At 38.5% G+C, this 21,099-nt stretch overlaps 2 long non-coding RNA genes and 1 pseudogene across 3 annotated transcripts; 1 reads left to right on the forward strand and 2 right to left on the reverse strand.

Moving 5' to 3' along the window:
- The first annotated feature begins 1,369 nt into the window (after positions 1 to 1,369).
- LOC149106407 (uncharacterized) lies at positions 1,370 to 2,716 on the forward strand (annotated as a pseudogene).
- An 8,914-nt stretch (positions 2,717 to 11,630) lies between these two features.
- On the reverse strand, positions 11,631 to 16,570 carry LOC149106408 (uncharacterized). Of its 2 annotated transcripts, none has more exons than XR_016209994.1 (2): positions 16,017 to 16,570; positions 11,631 to 11,800 (listed from the first exon to the last, which is right to left on the reverse strand). It is a non-coding gene; the product is annotated as an uncharacterized LOC149106408 (long non-coding RNA). The 2 variants fall into 2 exon arrangements; XR_016209993.1 differs by having other exon boundaries at positions 11,631 to 15,417.
- Positions 16,571 to 17,754: 1,184 nt separating this feature from the next.
- On the reverse strand, positions 17,755 to 19,925 carry LOC149106409 (uncharacterized). The gene is made up of 2 exons (XR_016209992.1): positions 19,452 to 19,925; positions 17,755 to 18,559 (listed from the first exon to the last, which is right to left on the reverse strand). It is a non-coding gene; the product is annotated as an uncharacterized LOC149106409 (long non-coding RNA).
- Between the last annotated feature and the right edge of the window lie 1,174 nt (positions 19,926 to 21,099).

Genomic DNA, 21,099 nt, shown 5'->3' on the forward strand with positions numbered 1-21,099 from the left:
GAACCTGAAGATTTTATACATATTTGAAATTAAGTTAATTTGTTTCAAAGTCGCATTGATAACATTTCAATACGCTTTAAACTGTATTTAATTGTATTTAATATGTAAATTAGCTATAATGTACTGTAAAACTGCATTTTATTTGTATTTAGATATTTAGATGTAATGTATTGTACACCACCCCACAATCCTCCAGCTTTCATATATTTCATGTATAAATAAAGACAACCTACTTACCTACCTACTGACTTTCCACGCAAAATTTCCATGTGCTTTTTTTTTTATCAATAAACCGTCCTTACCACGTCCTCTCCCGGAAGAAAACTCCCTTATATGGGCTATATAGGTATGTGCGGCCCCAAAGGGCATGGTTTTTCAGCCGTTTTGGTCATAAATAGGGTATCGATTTTGGCCGTTTTGGTCATAAACAGGGATTATTTATTACTGCACTCAAGTCTTAAATTGGATATGTTTTTGTGAAGAAGCTACGTTTTCATCAATATCGATAAGACCATCAGAAAAAGCCCTTCATAAGCTATGTTTAGGGGAACTTTGCGAGCCTCATCGGTCATAAATAGGCCATCGAATTTTTGGTCGGGTCGTAAAGAGCGTAGGGAAAATCGTCGATTTTGGTCTTAAATAGGGTAATGGTTTTAAGAAACGGGAAGCACATCCCCACCCAACTTTTCTGAGAGTATTCCCTCCGGAGTCCATTCACACCTGTTCGTTACGAGGCAACGTAATAAAGGGCATTGTAGACGAAATTAGCAGTGCTAGAGACAGTTGATCAGTGCTAGGGACAATTTATCAATGCTAGGGATAGTTGATGATAAGACATTTGATCAGTTTTAAGGACATGATCAGTGCAAGGGACAAATGATCAAGGTTAGGGACAGTTGATGGGTGCTAAAGCTAGGAACAGTTGATGTGTGCTAGGGAAAGATGATCAGTGTTAGGGACAGCTGGTCAGTGCTAAGGACATATGATCGTTGTTATAAAAAGATGGTCAGTGCTAAGGATTGATGATTAGTGCTAGGGACAGCTGATCAGTACGTGCTAAGGACATAATATCAGTGTTGAGGACAGTGATCAGTGCTAAGGACATACAGGACATTCAGGACATTCAGTCTTCTCCCCAAGTTTGTTTCAACTGACGAACTGATACATTAGAGCATCTTAAGAACTGCGGAAAGAACACTAGCCGAAAATCAGGAGATACCTTTGTCGAATTTGCAAGCGCTAAAGGTCTTAGATTGCTCCCATTTGTGCACGATGTCCAAGTAACAAAAGACAATTTGAAGAGCACATCATTTATCTCAGAGCACTTTGTTGGTCCTCCTACAGAAAAGCTGTCAGATATAAAGTACAAATGGTGGTTCAGAATAACGGCAACCCCAAGATTCTAGCTGCTGAATGCGACAAAATATGCCCAGCTAGGAAAAGTGGTTGCTGCTGTCATGTGATGGCTGTGATCTGGAAACTGAATGAAATATCTAGGAAAAATACAGTTGAACAAGTTGACAACCGCAGCTGTACCTCCAAACCCAGAAAATGGGGAATTCCGGGGAAAAGGACTGTCCAGCATAATCCTGTGATGCCGCAGAAACTTTTCAAACCCCGACATGCATCAGATACCTCAGTCAGAAAACGTAGGGGCGTGTACCCCACACTTTTTGACCCAAGGCCATCAAAATTGCGTAAATTAGACGTAGAATCTGTCGGAATGTTAACACAAAATTTGCAAAAAGTAAACCGGTCTGTTCCACTTTCAAAGATGATTCCTGATGTGAATGATATTGTGCTAATTGACACAATAGTGAGAGAGGCTGCTAAGGGTTCTGTACTTCATGTACAATTTAAAGAGTTTGGAAAAAGCATTCAGCCTAGGGCCGTCAGTGGTACCTCTTCAAGTTCTATGTCAAGCTGTGAAAGCGAACCTAGTAATGTGGTCGAGAGAAGGGAGGACTTGAGACATCATGAAGCGTCTGTTACTCAGATAATATCACCAATGAAAGAACATCCAATATCTCTTTCTGAAATAAACAATAGGTGTGAGAGGGTAAAGAGTAATCTTTTCAAAACTGAAAAGGAAATTGTTAAGGTAGAGTCTCAAACAAGAAAACAATCTGCTTGCCAAGAATGATATAAGCACAGGTTCGGTAGAGTGACAGCATCAAAGAGTTACGGGATAGGATGCAATCACAAAGCAGATACATCACCAACAAAAATTATCAAAGAAGTACCACACTATAACAAGGACTATCAGTCACAAGCCATGAAAGATGGCTTCGAGAATGAGCAACTAGTAATAGACAAGTACACTGAAATAATGCATCAACAGGGACATACAAGGGTGCAAGTAGCAAAATGTGGATTTTTTGTTGAAAAGGAAAAGGGAATTTCGGGGGCCTCCCCAGACGGTCTGGTAACAGACCCAAGTAAGAGCAGTCCTCATGGAATCATTGAAGCTAAGAATGTCATTGTTAAGGATGGTGAGACCCTGAAAGATGCCCTTATACTGAAATCTATATGTAAAATGTCTGATGTAGGTTTGAAACTAAACAAGAGTCAAATGTACCTTTATCAAGTACAACAACAACTCTTTGTTGTGAACAGACTTTGGGGTGTCCTTGCTATACTTGGAAGTAACGGAGAATTTTTTCATGAGGAATGCCTTTCAGCGAGAATGGTGGAAGGAGAAGCTGATGAACATTGAACAATGTTGTGATAAATATATTATATATGAGTTGGCTTACCCAAGGATCAGAGATGGCCTTACAAGATGTGATTATAGCTGATGCCAGACTAAATAATGTATTAGTACTAATACATTTGTGCAGCATCTGATAAAAGAGAATGCCAGCTTCTGTTAGCATTTCTCAGGTAATATAATGTTGAATGAATTACGAAATACAGTTAAAAAGGATTGGGAATCTATAAGATCATAGTTAAACCTCAGTAATTCAATTTTACTTTAATGTTATTAGCAAAACACTGGACCATAAGCCCTTCTTTGTCACACACTGAATGAAACTTGAAGCCATGTAATGCACAATTTCAATATGGTGGGAATCACCATATATTTAATCATCACTGATGAAACATCCTGTACTTTGTTTACATTTACCACTAAATGACAAATTAAATCTTAGGTGTCAGTAGTTAATTGTAAGATATCTTAGCAATTTAAGGCAGGTTTCTGCCAGTTAACCAACGAACAGCTCACTGCCCAGAGTTGATTGACAACTCCACATAAACTTAATGGAATTACACCATCAAATGTATGCCATCCCTTTATTCTCCTAAAAGCTCTTTCGACGTGTATTCTTACATTTGCAATTCCCATGGTTGATAAACAGTCTTCATTGGAAAATTGTTCTGATTTACTTTGTCGCTTAGGAGGGATGAAGAGTCTTACCTTCTTGCATGCTCGTAAATCCTATATATCAAATCCTCGATCTGCCATGATCAAATCATTCTCTTCCAACAAATCTATTAAGGAACTACTCTTTACAATCTCCTTATCAGAGATACTTCCTCCATAAAGGCTACCGAAAAAGGTAATCCAGCCATTAGGGGGAATTCCTACAAGGCCTCTGAATGTGTTGTGGGACTTGTATTCAGAATATAATTCACTCTGCTTCTCCAGGTCTTGTGGTGTCTGACATTTTATCTCTGTGCAGTCTATTATGCACCTTATATTTTCAAATTCAACCTTGAAAACTTCAGGCAAATACTGCTTAATTTGTTCTTTGGAGGGCCATATGGGGCAGGCTCCCCAACATCAAATACAGGAAATTAGCCCATGTAATAATTTTATCTGACACTACTTGTTCTGAAATATTAAACCTAAAAGCCAAATCTCGCTCAAATGGACCAAGTCTTAAGACAGTTAAAAATAACCAAAGTTCATCAATTGGCTCTAATGTCCTTTGACAACCAACATTGTTTCCGGGAAACTTCTTTTGTTTACCTCCCAGGTACGTAGGGAAATTGATTTCCTACGTTGATCGAATCACTGTTGTCAAGGATATAACTGTAATATGTTAAGTTACTGGCCTAGGCTCTACATAGTTCCAAAATTCAGTTAAAGTTGGATAGTCAGGAAATCCAGTATAAAACTTGATATCTTCGCTACCATCTGAAAGTCTTTCCAGACCAAACTTCTAAATTCTCTCCTTGTCTTTACTTTCTTGCGGAATTGTAACTCATGAAGCAGTCTTTCATTTTTTCTCTTCGATTCCCCTATCCACTCCTCAAGTGTCGGTGGGCCATAAACGACGGAATCATTTTGTTCGTTTGGACGATCCCTAATTTCGTCCTGCTGCTTTTTATTCTGATGGGTGCTCACTTCTGCTTTGGCGGACTCAGATGCCTCACATCTCGCCTGCAACCTTTTCGCTCTACACAGAGATTCTTCATCGACTTTTGTCCAGATAATCAGTGGGCATATCGAAAGGGCTACTCCACCGAGCTCCTCCTTGCCCACCTGACAGAAACTTGGAGAGATGCGATAGACTCAGGTCTCGTGGTGGGTGCTGCATTTGTCGACTTTAAGAAAGCCTTTGACTGTGTAGATCATGACATCCTGTTAAACAAGGTTCAATGTCAATTTGGAATACGTGGCCTCTTACTAGATTGGCTGACGAGTTACCTTACATCTAGGCTGCAGTACACGGCCCTAAACGGGCAACGATTCAGATTCTGCTTGGTGTCTTCCGCTGTCCCATAAGGAAGCGTCCTGGGTCCCACTCTGTTTGTTCTCTACACAAGCGATCCCGTGGGGTCTGTTCATTCTGGGACCGTCCATATGTAAGCTAATGATACGACCATCTACCGCATAGGGAGGAGCGCAGACGTGGTCGCCGCTGCGCTCAATCAGTCCCTAACCGAGTTGTATGCGTGGTGTGTGAGAAATAAGCTGACCCCGCACCCGAAAAAATCCGAATACATGCTAATCCACAGAGGACCCACCCACAGGCCCTCACCCACCCATATACCTTGGAAACAACATTCTGGAACGGGTCACACAAAGTCGACTCTTGGGTGTCGATATTGACGATAAATTGAACTGGTCAGCACATATTAAGGGACTAAAGAAGAGTTTCGTCAACAAATTGAGTCTCATAAAGAAGAGCAGATTTTTACCTAAGCAAGATCTGTTAAATTAAACCTATATTTCAAAGTTATAATCCCTGCAGTCACGTACGGTATATCTGTATGGGGAGGCACGAATCGCTCAGATGACTTCGACTCACTCGAAAGACTACGCTGCAGAGCAGCAAGGCTTATTTTCAACTTTCCTAAAGACCTACCATCAGTTGAAGCCCTCACCAGGGCCAAATGGGACACTCTAAGAACCTATTATAAGAACTCCATTCTGAAACTAATTTATAAAATGTACTACAATGATTCACCACCCTGTATGACTGCACATATTGCAAAATCACAATCCTCCTATAATCTAAGAAACAGCCTTAAGCTGGAAATCCCTCATTTTAAATCAAATATCAAGAAATCCTACATATCTTACAGGGGTACAATTCTGTGGAATTTTCTACCGATTGGATGCCGAATGGCGAACAGTGTAAACAGCTTCTCTAAGATGATCAATAATCTTACTTTGGTCAGGGACATTAGCTTTGCGAATATATACTGCAGAAGATGACTCGACTGCCCATTGGTGTACGTTTATTAGTCACGTAATGTTAATAATTAGGTAATTATTATTAGCTGCAAATTTTTATGTAAACTAGATTACATCTTACATTGTAAATTTTTTTTAAATTCTTATTTTGTAATTATTTTTTATTGTTTATTTATACACGACCCCACAAGCTGCAAGCTTAATTACTTATCGTGTTTAAATAATGGTTACTTAGTTACTTACTTACTTCCTCCCTTCCTCCCTTCCTCCCTCCCTCCCTCCCTCTCTCCCTCCCTCCCTCCCTTACATACATACATACATACATACATACATACATACATACATACATACATACATACATACATACATACATACATACATACATACATACATACATACATACATACATACATACATACATACATACATACATACATTTTATTTGTTATCAATTAAGATTACAATTGCAACGCGCCCGCGGATAGCTGAGCTAATCTAGGCGGGTCATGTTTGGACGAGTTATTAATATACAACTAGGTACAACTAAATACAACTGAAGGTAACAAGAGAACTAAAGAGACTAGAATTGACAACGATGACTAAAGACAACTAATAAACTAACGATATTAAAAATAATAATTAACAACAGTTACGACGAGAGACCACAGATACACTAAAGCGAAATTATTGACTATTAATGAATACATATTAGGAGGAAAATAAATTCAGCTTTACTTTTTGAACGGTTTCTGTAAGATCAATATAACAGTCTGAAGCTAGAATTTCAAAAAGTATTTGTTTTATTTTCCTCTTAAAGACATTTTTTGGAAGCTTTCTTAAATATATAGGCATTTCATTCCAAATTTTCGTTCCGATTCTAGAAAAGGAATTCACTTGAATTGAGAGTCTAGAACTTTGTGTGTAAAAATTATTCGAGACAGAGGATCGAGTATTGTAAGAATGAATATCAGAAATGTCTTGAAAGAGATCTTGAATGTTTCCAGGAGCATTTCTGTGTCTTATTTCAAACATAAGGTTAGCTAAAAGCTCATAATACAACAATTTTAACGGTAAAACACTGGCATCAATAAATAAAGGAATCGTATGTTGATTTCGCTCAGAAAAATAAATAAAGCGAAGAGCTCGCTTTTGGAGCTTGAGAAGCTTTTCAAGGTGTGATTTATATGCTTGGCCCCAGGCCACCAAACCATAAGTTAAATAAGGAGTAACTAAGGATCTATAAATAGTTAAAAGAGTTTGTCTTGGCAGAAAGTGCCGTAGTTTACAAATCAATCCTACAGTTCGGCTTATTTTAATAGCTACATGATCAATATGATGTTTCCAAGAAAGATTATTGTCAATTATTACACCTAGATATCTCACAAATTCTTTACATTCTAGAGCCACATTCTTTTGTTGATCATTATCGAATATCATAATTTTGGGATGATAAGTAAGTTTTCTCTGAGCTGGTCTAAAGATAACAAAATTTGTTTTTTTAATATTTAAGGTTAATTTATTAGCCGTTAACCAATCGAACAACTTGCAGAGTTCTTGATTTACAGTCGACTCAAGGGACTTAAGATTTTTGTCAGCATATACGGCATTCGTGTCGTCAGCAAATAAAAAAAATTTAAGTTTGTCAGAGGATTCTTGGATATCGTTGACATAAATTAGGAAAAGTAAAGGGCCTAGGACTGAGCCTTGCGGTACACCACAAGTGGTATCTTGCCTTTTAGATATATAAGAGCCAATTTGCGTAGTTTGAGTTCGACCATCCAAGTAAGATGAGAACCACTTATTTATAACACCACGAAAACCATAGTGATCTAACTTGTGTAAAAGAATTTTATGATCGACTGTATCAAAAGCCTTTTTCAGGTCAATGAATACACCACATGAGAACAAGCGCTTATCCAGATTTTCCTGTATGGTACTTACAATGTCAAGAATTGCATGCTGTGTTGAATGCGCTTTGCGGAAGCCATATTGAGATGAAGAACGTATATCATTTTGCTCAATGAAAGATTCCATTCTGGAGTAGACCAGTTTTTCGAAGATCCTATTAAAGTTAGACAGCAAAGAAATAGGCCTGTAGTTGTTTGCATTAGTGTTATCTTCAGCTTTAAAAATAGGAATAATTTTTGCCATTTTTAATTTAGTGGGATACATCCCAGATGAAATCCCTCCCGCCCGCCCTCCCGCCCGCCCGCCCGCCCTCCCTCCCTCCCTCCCTCCCGCCCTCCCTCCCTCCCTCCCACCCACCCACCCACCCTCCCTCCCTCCCTCCCTCCCTTCCTCCCTTCCTTCCTTCCTTCCTTCCTTCCTTCCTTCCTTCCTTCCTTCCTTCCTTCCTTCCTTCCTTCCTTCCTTCCTTCCTTCCTTCCTTCCTTCCTTCCTTCCTTCCTTCCTTCCTTCCTTCCTTCCTTCCTTCCAAGGGAAAACCGAGGTTGCGGCTCACGGTTTTAATGAGCGTCTGTGTCCCGTCAGACTCGGTTTTAAAATCAGTTGGCAAGAAGTGCTCGGAACAGGAAAACTTATTTCCTACCGTGGTAAAGTAGGCATATCCCCATTTCATACGGATTTCCCGCGTTTTCCTTCTCTGTTTATCCGAAGGAAACTCGTGGAATGGTTTATCAGGTCGGTTGTCGCTTCGATTATTACAGTTTGCAGCTGCACAGCACTTGTGTCCAACTTTTTTCCTTTTCTTCATCATTTGCTCCGGACAGGTAGCTCTAAACTTACATACATTCCAATTCATCCGATATTTCGTCCGTCATATTGGTCGACCATATTGATCGACGTAGCAAGCTCGACAATCTCGTTCCCAGAGCCCACGTGTCTTTTGGTCAGCGCCAAGACCGACATGTGGGCTCCGGAAACGAGATTGGTAGCTCCAGGGCTATTAAGCCTCGCTTGCATGCAACTTCCGGTTTTTCCTGGAATCAGCGTATCAAGAAAACCGGCTCAACATTGATAACAATAGGTATTGTTATAAGACCTAAAATTGGTCTTATATGGTCATTTTGAACAATGGCGGTATAAGCTTCTAAATACCCGCGGGAGTTTTTGAAATTTCCGATTACCATACGAGCGAGAAATTTAAACGATCGGAAAGACTGAACGGAAGACAAATTTAGGTCTCACGGAACGGTATCCTCCCCCTTGGACCCCTGATGCCCAAGTTTTTGAGACATGCACCAGGGGCGGGGGAGAACACTCTGCGACGCCTGGCACTTTTTGTGTATCTGAATCATCCAACAAAAAATGACGTCACATCCGGTAAAAAAGAGCACTGAGCGGCAAAATCAAATTTGAACATGGCATAATCGTTCTCTCAGTAAGTAAAATGGTCATATTTTGCAATCGGCCGGATATTTTTAACGTTTTATTTGGCCACGATAAACAAAATTTTGTCTTCTTCCTCGTCATATCAGTTTGTTTGAAGGACAGGGTAATTATATATTCAAAAACACGCTGTTTTGAAGGCGTGTTTTTTACGAAATGTCGCCATTTCTTCCTCGCTGAATTCCACAGGAGTCATCGTTTGTGTGGAAATAATGAATTCTAGGTAAGTTGCACTCAATTCAAATATCCTATTCTCTTAGGTAGGCATCACACGAAGAAAAATGCACGATGACAGGTTTCTAGACATGGGAGAACCTTATTAACAGAAGCGCCTTTTTTAAAATTTACTGTTGCCATACACTCGAGAGTACTTGAGTGCTGTTAATCGTATCACTGCAAGAATAGACCCACACACATAACGCGCTTTGCGGAACTTTCTTGCCGATCGACACTAACACAAACTCGTGTGTTTGCTCATGACACAAACTGATGCCATAAAATATGTTACGATTGGTTAAGCACCTTAAACAAGGTATGTTTTCTCTAAGCAATCCCTTAATCGATAAACGCTTCGTTACAGGCAGGCCGTGAACCCCTTAAAAAAAAGCAAGAGGATTAGTTTTAACGGCGATTAAGTAATTTGGACATGTCGTGGTTTTCTCTCATTTATAATCAAATTTATTTTTCCGTTTCAACAGTGTTAGACGTCAGCAGCGCTAAGTTCCAATACCCCCCCCCCCGCCCCCCACTGAGGTCAAGCATGCACCTTTAATTTCTTCAAACCCTCTCATTTGCCCTGTTTGCAGACCAAGTTCCTCATCTATTAATCCCTGTCATATTGGCAACCCATTTTGAAAGGTTACTAAAAAATTGTGCATTATATTTCAGTGTGCTTTCTCTTTGTAATCTTACATCAAGATATTTCAATCCCTAAGGAAATGAGAGAACACTAGCAATACTGACAATTTTCAGTAATTCATCACTTTCAATATGCCATCTAAACAAATTGTTCGTAAACAGTAGTGAAATTTCATACCCCTACACCTAGCCATAAAAGGAAGTCTGGGAACAGGCAATAGCAACAGTGACACTGCCAGGCTGGTGAATTTTACAAGCTAATGAACTCATGTCTAACAATGATGAGTGATGATGAAGCATGGTGCAGTGAAACTGAAGAATCAGACTGTGAGTGACAGTGATAGAGTCAGTGTCGTGAGAGTGATGCTAGTGTCTGTGAACTTGGACCAGATCAGCAAAGAAAAGGTTTTGTACTAGAAATTGACGGAGAGCAACAAGTTTGTGCTAAAAAACTGAAGAAGCTGGCTCAGACCAGTCTTAAAGCCAGCATCTACTTACAGTACTTGTCAAGAGTTCCTGACTTGTGTATGTGGGAAGGCTCTCTGTAATGACCTATATGGGGAGGCTCAGCTCACGATGAGTACCTTTTTCAGGCTTCAGGTATAAAATTAATGATAGGGATTTCACAAGTTGAGGTGTATGAAAGGGTAGGAAAATCTGTCATTTAGGGATTCCATTCTTCTGGTTCTAAAATGTTGTTGAAAAGCTCTCATTTACTCTCCTCAGCCAGAATGAAGAGATTCTGTAATATTATTTATTAACTTCTTTCCAAGGGAATAGAAAAGGGATGCAGTATTCTTAAATAGGTTTGTTAAAGGGGTACATTTACCCTTTTGCAATGTAAGGTCGACAAAAGAGGTGCCATTTCTATCAAAATGGTACAAATGTATACAAAAGGGTAAGGGGTAATGGACCTTGAGATAAGGCCTTTCCATTTAAAACTTTGTAGAATACCCCTTCCCCCCCCCCCCTCCCAGCTTGTGAAACAAAGATGTTCAAATTATTGTTTTGTGAAAAAAGGCAATTATTGAAAAACAAAACAGTGCCAAGAGATTAAGTGATTGTCAATGCAAGTTTCCATTTGTATTTTGAATTAAAATGGGTATAACATGATCCTCAAGTATACTATGCAGCTTCACAGAGAGGCCCAAACTGATGATGAAAACATATGTTTTAACACTTAAAATTCTATTTTTGCCTCTTCCCTTGTACGTTGTGACCTTTGTAGGGAAATTCTGAAAAGGTCCCCATCCCCCCCCTCACCCCCACCCCAAAAAATTCAAATTTTATATACAAATCACTTTTTTATCTTGAAAATGGTCTCAGAGACAACAAAACATTTTTATGGCTAGCTAAACTACTTATTAGGAAAATAAAAATGTTCAAGGAAAAAATGAACAGGAAGAAACAACAACAAATTAACTTTTTTTTTTCAGAAGAGCTACTACTTGTATATTTTTTTAACTTACATGTAGGTCAACATAATTTGTTTTCACAATTTACCACAAAAGAAAACACCACAGAAAGGAGAACTATAGTTGTGGCATCTGAGCTACATTTTTAAATGGAAACATTTCCCATAAAAAATTTCCAAATTATATTCTTACCAGTACAACAACATACCAACTATATTTTGCAGAGAAGTATACGTAATTAATAAAATTGATGTAGTGAAATTTTCTATTTAATTTTTGTACACCTGATCTTACAGAGTGCAACCTTTAGTTTAACTGGTTCACTTTACCATTAAGGAATAATTAAATAAATCACACCAGAGTGGCTTTGTATCTTTATTATAATTCTCATTATCAGTAGAGAAATCACACTTGTACACTGGTCCACAGATCAATACTCTTACGTGTATGTTAAACATGGGAAAGCAGGTTGCATCATCTAAATCATAACATTGTATGCCTGTGTGGGGTGTATATGCCAGGAGGTAACCACCTGAGAAAAGACAAACATAAATTATGTCATTGTTTCAATGACTCACCCTAAGTGGGTATTATGCTCATTACCACCTTAATAAACAAGATATATTAAAGTATAATTTTTACCTCTGCTTTAAACTTTTCAAACCTACAGTTTGTTTTCACTTTCAGAGAGGTTCTTAAATTCACAAGCACACCACCCACCCCCCTCAGCCCCGATTCCTACTCTCCCATAGCCAGGATCCCATTTCAACCCTCCAATAAATCAGTAATTTTTTTTCTAATTTTGGTCTGACTTAGATTCATCTCCACTCAGCCATGAAAGCAATGGTGGTAGATTTCTGTATATTTGTTGGTCTAGTTCACTATTGTTTTCAGATTCCCACCTCCCTTTTGACAGAATTAAATTCCGTTAAAAAATAAACTACAGTAGTTTAATCAAATTAATGCAGAGGCAAACATTGAACCAGAAACTTACTATAATTTTGGTATGAACGATACCAAAGTATAACTTACATAATTAATATCACATCTTTTCTATTGTAATTTAAGACAGTGCAACTACTAATAGATTGACCCCAAAAACCTAAAAACATGACTTTAGAAACACAGGTAAGTGAGAATATTGCCAGTTTTGCTTTTGCCACCAAGCACTCTGCTTTTAAAAAAAAATACATGGAAGATAATGACAAAGCAATAACAAAACCAGCCAACCAACCTCTGGCAATTCAATAAACACACCAAATTCCCCTCCAAAATTCTCTTCAACACCTTACAGTACATGTAAATGTCAGCAGCATAAATTCAACTCAATGATTTGGCATGCTACTATCATCAAATGTTTACCCCTTGATTCAGAATTTTTAGGAGTATCAAATAGAATTCCGCTATAGATTACAAATGCTGTTTACCTTAACAAATATTTGCATTAATTCTGGAGATATTTAAGTTTAAAATGTGTAAAATATATGCAAATGAGAGGACTGATGATGTCATACACCAAACCCAATATTACATCAAGTGCAGACCATATATACTGCAGAGATCATTGAAACTTGGTAGCCTTATAGTTCTACAGGCAACACACTAATATGGCTATAAAAATATGTTCCCAATTGTCAACTGAATCTAAGTTTTCCAGTCCCCTCTAACCCAATTTCAATAATGCAGTGATTTTCAGCTTGAAAAACATTAATCAAGGCCATGAGGTGGCCAGAAAAGCTTAGAATATCAGGGAAGGTCTGAAATGCAGTCTGTTGCCATGGTAACAAAACTGTTAAGTTCATATTATGTAGCACATCTGCAAATTGCATCGTAATAGCACTGTCCCCACTGGAGCCCATGGTTCAGTAGTTTACTTGGACAATAAATTTCATAACTTTCCTGGGGGACTGGATGATCTAACTGGTATGTGGGAGACTCCCAGAATATTTGCAAGAATGTATGACTATCTCTTCACAGGTATTCATTAATAAATAAATAAATAAATAAATAAATAGACACTAACACTACTAACATGATTGAGTTTGGAAAATATATATATTTTTAGTCTATGATATTTTGAAAAATTCCCCTCTCCCATCTAACATGCTGATCTTCTTTAATTTGGTACTTAAAATTGATAACAAGGATGCTACACCTTGGCAACTCGTTGGCCAGGATATGTTGCACAGTCTTCACATCAGATAATAGGTCTGTACATATTATTTATGTATTTATTAAACAGAGATCTCCCCATCCCATCCCTATGGAAATTCCAATTTTTATTAATACTTTTCTTTAAAAAGTTTGGCTTTTGAGACCCTCCCCATCCCTGGAATTTCCAATAATCTCCTTGGGGTGGGTATGGACATTTTCTAGAACCACACAATAAAACAAATAAACAAACTTTAAGATAAAATGTTGAAGTATAAGTCAGTGGGACATATATACATTGATCAACTTATAAAGACATGATTGATCATTGCAACGTACTATACACAACTTAAGCAAAGGTGAAATTATAGCCTGAAAAAAAAAATTAGGTGTGAACTGGATTCTAACCCATGACCTCTGTGATACTGGTGCGATAACTTAATTAATTAAAGTTCTATGCTACAACATACCAAACTGCTAATTTATTATGAGGTGACTCAGCTAAAGAAGAGTTGTCAAGAAATCAACTTTTTTGTGAATTCTAAGATCAATACGAGTCTTCTAAATTTAAGATTATTATACCTAACAAAAGACATACAGTAGGGGACTGCACTGTGTGCTCTCTCTACACACTCTTCCAGGCAGGATAGTAATACATATACATGTACTTTTTTTTTGGTTTGGAATATACTGTTACTGCATGGTCATACAAGAGGTACTAGTTGCTGCTGAGTAGTCTTAAAATAAGTGAACTAAGTGTGACAAAATATAATGTATATTAAATCTGCACCAGTTCAGTAAAATTTAATACCAAATTTTAATCAGCCGCAAAAAAAAAAATTGTTAGCACCTGATATTACATGTACGTTGTGAAGGCTTCTGGAGGGGTTATACTTTTATAAAGTACCTGGCAGCAAGTACTATTTTGATTTACTAAAGCAAGACTGTAGTAACTGCTAAGAAAATGTGTTTTGTACATCCCAGAAAAATTAGGTGGGGGTCAGTGCAGCCCTCTTCACAAAAGTTAAACTCTTAACCTATTTATGACCAAAATCTGTGATTTTCCCTACCCCATTTATGACTGTTGCGACTGCTACAGTTGCCCTAAACATAAGTTTTGAAGGACTTTTGTTGATGGTCTTATCAATAATGATGAAAATTGAGGTAGCTTATTCTAAAAAACATAACAAATTAAAGACTAGAGGGCAAAAGCCTTACCCTAGAGTATTTATGACCAAAACGACTGAATAACCACACCCTTTGGGGCTGCACAGCTGTATATAGCACATAGAGGAGAGTTCCCCCCCTCCCCCTACCGCTGGAGCAGGAATCAAAATATCATTGCCTTGATGACATAATAAAGATAAAATCTCAAAATAATCAAGAGTTACATATATGCATGGGACTTCACTAACAAAATGATGCCTGTTGCTTGTTGTAAATTGTATATAAATTACTCCTACAATGTGCCAAAATTCTGTTAATCTGGTCACCAACAGGTCACAAAAATCTGACTGTATAATTAATAAATAAGAAAATGACCGACTGAGCTTTTGTTTGAGCCAGAATAGAGTGGCCATAATAACTAGGTGGCTGTGTTAACGGGGGAAGCCGTATGGTGAGGTACATTCCACAGTAGTGATAAAGATGACACTCTCAAACACCAGTACCCATAAAGATTTTGGACAGTATATTTTGCATAATCAGTTGGAAGAGGAAGAGGGAAAATGGAAATAAAATAGAATAGCTCTTGTGTACCAGAGACAACCCTTTCCCCGAGTTACCCTGGCGGAGCTAACTTTTCACTTATTTCTTTGCAAAATTCAACCAACCGTTTACATGAGGATGACGAACCAGACTTGGGGGTGAGACAATTCAGGTGGGCAAGTTGACTCGCCTTGGCAGCTAAAGTAACCAACAACTTTTCTTTGAGTATACATAAACACTTTGGCTCACCTAACTGGAACAACTCTCAGCATGGCGAGTGTCTCGTAATGCCTAGATTTAAGATTTAAAGCAGCAATTTGTATCAAAGAAGAGAAAATTAACTCAGCAAAACCCACTGTGATCAAATGAGTGAGGGAAACTTAAACAAAGAGGGATAGTTGCACATTTGATTATTCAATAAGAGTTACGAATAATCATGCGGGGTCAACTTTTACTCGGCCTACAGGGGCTACATTTTCTCATACAAACACTTATAAAGTTGCCTCAGGGGGAGGGTTATCCCGGGTACCCGAGACCATACAAATGGGACCTGTGTTGCCTCAAAGAACACCCCCACGATTATCAAAGGGGAGGGTCCATAAACAGGACCTTAACTTAGGGCAGCTTCAATGGCAGATTCCCTCTGATGGTTTGGATTTGAATAATTGATTTAATTACTTTTAAGGAGGACTAGAACTTAAAAATCTTGCTCGAATTTCGATCCAGCGAGGCATAAGCTTCCATGCCGTGAATCAAGTTTTTACTGGGCGTTTTAAAAGCACTCACCGAAGAGAAAGAGACTGATGACACCAAACTACCGATACAGATGTACTGTATCTTACTGAAAACAACAATCTTCAACGAGAGATGTAGGAATGTGGAATACTGACCTTCAGCATGCGATCCAGCTTGTCTCTTCTACCAATACACGTGAGCCAAGAGCAACAAAAGCTCTGGTGACAGTGACTTTCGGAGCTAAACGGTTTCTGTTAATTATGTTCCCGTAGCACACAGTGCAAACTATGGCCAGCAATACTTCATCCAGGTTGTTGTTAACATTATAGGCTATTGCACTTATTGTTATCACTAAATCACGAACAACAAGAACCAAAAGTCGGAACAACACCAGTTTTGAAAATGTGTAAAATTGGCCCGACGATGACGGAAGGCTCTCCGATATTTTGCTTCAAAGCAATAATAAACTTTTCTCTTTTCCCGAAATTTTTGCTTCAAAAGTCGAAGTAATGTGTCTGCAACATCCTTCCATACTCAATATAAAATGAAACGAAACTGATGGTTTACAAATAGAGGGAAATCATGACTAATTGAAACGCCATTTTCTCGCTTTGTGAAACGAGCCGCGAAGCGCCGTTTAAACCGGATGTGACGTCATTTTTTGTTGGATGATGCCTATACGAAAATTTCAGGAGTCTTCTGCCCCGCCCCTGGACATGCACAGAGTACTTTTTTGGGGAAACTGCTGTTCCTGGGAATACGCGGGCTGAACTCGCCAATGTCTACATTCAAGCTCACTCAAGCAAATTATTTTGAAATTGCAACAAAATGTCGAGCAGATGGGACGAAAAAGAGTTCACGGCAGTCATTTTTCCCGGTTAAATCAACCGTCAGTAAAGAAGAAGAAAGAAATTACCAATGAAAACGTGAAAAAAATAGCTGCAAGCAGTATCCGCGAAGAATTGAAAAACCTGTCGAGCGAGGAAAAAATCGACAAACTCGAGCGGGACTGTAAACGCCTACAGTGTGAAAGCGCCGGCCTGAAAAGGACAACACAAACTCTACGACGAAGTATAGGTAAGTGTCTGCTCAAGTAGTCATCAAGCCGTCTATAAATCTCCTAAAAAGTGTTTCGTAACGTTTCTGAATTACCAGTAAAAGCCGCTTTCCCACAAACACATTAAAAATTCGTGGCGATGTCAATAAATGCGAGTTTCGATGTTGTCACTAAAACTTTTGAATTCAAACTTATTTAACGTAATAATACATTCCCACTACAAGGGGTCAAGGAATACTTAAAAGGAAAATAGTTTTAAAAAGTTTGTAAAATGAAGCTAAATGGAAACTAAATGGTATGGTCACATAGGACACGGCTTTGTGTCTATATACCAAACTTGAAGCGGCGATTTTGGCGATCGAGTTGGACGCCGAGTTCCGAAGCAGACAAAAATTTAATAACATACTCTGGACTGGATATCACCGCTTCGCAAAAAGAGGGCTCCTTCATAGCTGGGTACGCAGTAAACCAGATTTGAATCGCAGCTAAATGCTCTTTTAAAAAAGTCTGCTTGCTCGAACCATTGCAAAATGTTCAAAATTGGATAGATATTTAGGTTATTTTTAATTTTGTGTGGCCGGCCGGCTTTCGTATATTACGCCAATACTTCAGGTACTTTCGTAGGTTCATGTAAAAAAAAAAAAAAAGCAGCCTTTTAACCAAAAGCGACCGACAAATTTTAGTCTAGTCGTAAATTTTGTGAGAATGCATTTTTTTCCCCAAAGGGTTTGTCTGCCTTTCGTTTTGTAAATTAGCAAGTTAACACCTCGACTGGATATAAGCGGACCGCTGAGGAAACAGTAACTTTCAGAAATCTACACAAGTACACTGTATACTTTAGTTTTTCTATCCTTAAATTTATTATTTAAATAACAGAAAATACAAGTTTGTACTCTCTTAAAACTTGTAAGGCCCTATTTATCATAGCAAGGAACAGTTTTTAATAATGACATTTTCATATTTACAGTATTTTTGAGAACAATTAACAATGACCTAAGGAAAGATGTCTTGAAGTTACAAAGTGAAGCAAAGAAGCGTGAAAGAACTTTGAAGTCTACTGAATTGAAAACGGAACAAGTCGGTAACAAACTACGAGGGACAAAATCTGCTTCCACAAAGCTGAAAAGACAATTAAAGGAAAATGATGAAAATGTAAAGAAACCTAGGTATTCCCTTGTGGATACATTTTCTCATGGCAAAAATGGAACAAATCATAGAACAGTCGTGTTTATGGCCTGCATGAGATATTTACAGCATGCATGTTTGCTTTCTAGCCAAAAGACACCCATTGCATTACATCTAATTTTCAGTATTTTATTCAACTGTAGCCCCCCAACAAATGTTGTTGTCTCACCATCCACACTGGCAGACTGGAATATCCTATTAGGGGAAGCCAATAAACTGATATTATGCAAAAGATTTGCAAGTAGCCAAGATGATTTCCATTTATGGAGTGATGACTCCAACAAAGGTGGTGAAGAGCGGCACATTGTAGGTGTCCACACCTGGTGCCCAGAGATCAATAAACCCAGGGCATATGTCCACGAGAATGCCAGTTCTTCGTACAAAACCTGCCAAACATTGTACAGTCTTTGAACATTGATCTTCCATCCACTTTGGACATGCATACCACCCAGTTACCTATGCAAGAAGAATGAAAGTCAAATATGGGGTGGCTCTTTCTAAAAATGTATTTTCGTGAAAAGATTATTTTCAATTGTAACAATTTCATACTAAACAAATGTGCTTCAACTATGTTCTATCTGAGATTCAGATAAAGTAATAGTTTGCGGGGAGTCTTAACCATTTGTAAAATACAAATTGTTGCAGTGTAAATAATAGTGATCATAAGTATCAAAATACTTCTGAGTGATTATAATGTAATGCATGATTACTGTAGAGTTGTAAAGTCAGCAGTTTACAGGGAATGTGAATATAAAAATACTTCTGAGTGATTATAATGCATGATTGCTGTAAAGTTGTACAGTCGGCAGTTTACAATGAATTTGAACATACATCATAGTTTTTCATTATCATTCATATGGGGCAGTTGTTTAAAACTAGCATGATAAGTAAGCTGCATAATTTTCACAGCAAAAATGTCAGTATTGCTAATTTTTAACGAAAAGTTTGCTTAAAATTACACAAGAGTGTAGCTTGTATAAAATAAAATAACATAAAGCAGTGTACTAGTGTACATGAGGTACCATGTTGCATGAGAGAAAAAACAAGGTTGAAAGGAATCGAAAGTAACTTAATATAGTGGAATGTAAAGCAGAGCACTGTTTATTAAAACTTGATGTAACTGATAAAACGCACAATAGACTGAATAATTTTATTCCCTCCCAAAATATCATGAAAATATTATCAACAGCGGGATGTCTAAACAAGACCACCTTTATTCAGATCATTAAAAATGAAAGTGCCTATTATGTTGGAAAAAAATCATTACTGGAATACCAAACAGTTGTTGTGGCTTACTAATCAATACTAGCAGGGGGTATTTACCTGAAAGAATGGAGCGTGAACTCACCTCTCGTAGCCTCGAATTTAACATCTCCCAAGCTGTCTCCGTGCGCTTAGTACATTCGATATTTATTCCACTACAATATCTTGGGGGCGCGGGGAAAAAGTTGAAATAACTTCAAGAGCAAGCTGTCTAGGCCCCTAGACCTTCATTATCCAGGAAACTAGAAGGCAAATCTCGAATTTCACCGTTTCGGTTTTTTGATATCACCGCCTCTGCCCGCTGAGGACGGCAAAAAAGTAAAAAAATACGTATTTCTGCCACTTACGCGACGAAAGAGAAAAAATTAAAACGGTAGAACTTTCAGCTGTGTCCCATTCTTCCTTCTTTGCACGTCTATGGGTCAAAAACTTCGCGTCGGAAGACGATATTCAGCCAAAAAGTTTACAATAATTTGACTGGAGCAAGTGTTCCCGAGAAACGGTTCAACTGCGCATGTCATAAATTTTTTCCTGCTGATGTACTGCATACCATTCCGTGAGGCCTAAAATTCTCCTGAGGGGAGATGGTATTGGTATAATCCTGTCGGTGCAAATAGTTGCGCTGGGGTGGCTGGTGGGGTGGAGGTTGTACAAATGTATTTAAAAGTGAAAGTAAAAGCTGCCAACAAGTAAGGCATCTTTTTGCTTTAAAATTGCTCTAACCTGGTAGACTCACCACGCGTGGAAGTGAAAGTGAAGTTCGCATTTGGCTAGATTGCGAACAGGCTCTCTTTCGCTCGTAAACCCATAAGAGCAGTGTAGGATGAGCGCGAAAAGAGCGAGCGCGATAATCGAGCGGCAAAGCCGCTCGTTTCGTGCTCCCGCTGTTTCCGCGTTCGACCCACGGATTGAAAAGCAGGAGGAGAGACTGCTTTCAGTCGAGCATTCGGCCAGAGATTAATAGCTCTTAACAGCGCTTCGAAGCTCGCGCATCTTTCCTCGCCGACCGATTGATGTCCACAGCGATTTCTAGCGGAAAGAAATCAGGGAAAAAATAATTAAAATTACAGACGCGATGTTTTGGGTAGCGTTTCTCTGCTCTTTAATAATTTTCGCTTTACTCTCAACGTATTTTTTTGTGAATCACGACTCCACCGTTCTAGATTTGTTTACTAAAATTGAGTTCATTCAAATGCCGCGCTTCATTCATCGGGTCAAGTGTTCTTTTATTAGCGTGCATGATCACACCTTCGTTTACTGCGAGCTTGATTGAAAACAACGGCGCTCTTTCAAAACTAAAAAGTCAAACCTCTTTTATAAAGTGCCGCGCGCTCGACTGAAAACAGTTGAGTCAAAATCTGGACGCTCTGCGAACACTAAAAAAATTGAAAAAGAATAACTTCCATGACGATTGCCAGGTTTCAGAGAAAGATTTATACGCGCAAAAACAGAAATTCGGTCACACATTCTTCACTCTAACCACCGCGCGGTCGACTTAATAAAAAGCAGAAAAGTTATAACGCCGCACGAATGACAGACAAAGAATGTTTTCAGCAGCATACCTATTAAAACGAGTCGGAATTAGAATAAAAAGGGATTTAAACCGGGGGTTGTATTTAGAGAGACGTGGTCCGAATACGACACATGTGGATAATTAGTTTTTGAATTGTGATCACCCCCAATGCGCACAGCGGCGGTCAATTTTGCCTTAGGGTACAACGGTGAGAATTGAC

Source organism: Orbicella faveolata, unplaced genomic scaffold (assembly GCF_042242905.1).
Source record: "Orbicella faveolata isolate gen_17 unplaced genomic scaffold, um_ofav_v1 contig_3, whole genome shotgun sequence".
NCBI lineage: Eukaryota > Metazoa > Cnidaria > Anthozoa > Scleractinia > Merulinidae > Orbicella > Orbicella faveolata.